The 829-nt window shown below is 41.6% G+C and overlaps 1 protein-coding gene across 5 annotated transcripts in view; it reads right to left on the minus strand.

Moving 5' to 3' along the window:
- The window catches only part of PPFIA1 (PTPRF interacting protein alpha 1), a 115,937-nt gene that overhangs the window by 13,215 nt on the left and 101,893 nt on the right, over window positions 1–829 (minus strand). The window lies entirely within an intron of this gene.

Genomic DNA, 829 nt, shown 5'->3' on the forward strand with positions numbered 1-829 from the left:
CTAACAACAGAATATAGAACATGCCACCCAACAACAGAATACAGAACGTGCCACCAAAAACAGAATATAGAACATTGACCCAACAACGGAATACAGAACACGCCACCCAACAACGGAATATGCAACACTCCACCCAACAACGGAATACAGAACAATCCACCCAACAACAGAATATAGAACACTCCACCAACAACAGAATATAGAACACTCCACCAACAACAGAATATAGAACACTCCACCAATAACAGAATATAGAACACGCCACCAAACAACAGAATACAGAACAATGCACCCAACAACAGAATATAGAACACACCACTCAACAACAGAATACAGAATGCACCACCCAACAACAGAAGATGGAACGTGTCACTCAACAACAGAATATAGAACACGTCACCCAACAATAGAATACAGAACATGCCACCCAGTAACCGAATATAGAACCGTCCACCCAACAACAGAATATGCAACACTCCACCCAACAACATAATACAGAACACTCCACCGACAACAGAATATAGAACATGCTACCCAACAGAATATAGAATGCACCACCCAACAACAGAAGACAGAACGCGCCACCCAACAACAGAAGATAGAACGCACCACCCAACAACAGAATACAGAACACGCTGCCAACAACAGAATATACAACAATCCACCCAACAACAGAATATAGAAAAATCCACCAACAGAATACAGAACACTCCACCAACAACAGAATATAGAACAATCCACCAACAACAGAATATAGAACCCAACAACAGAATATACAACACGCCACCCAACAACAGAATATACAACACGCCACCCAACAACAGAATAT

Source organism: Piliocolobus tephrosceles, chromosome 13, assembly GCF_002776525.5.
Source record: "Piliocolobus tephrosceles isolate RC106 chromosome 13, ASM277652v3, whole genome shotgun sequence".
Lineage (NCBI taxonomy): Eukaryota > Metazoa > Chordata > Mammalia > Primates > Cercopithecidae > Piliocolobus > Piliocolobus tephrosceles.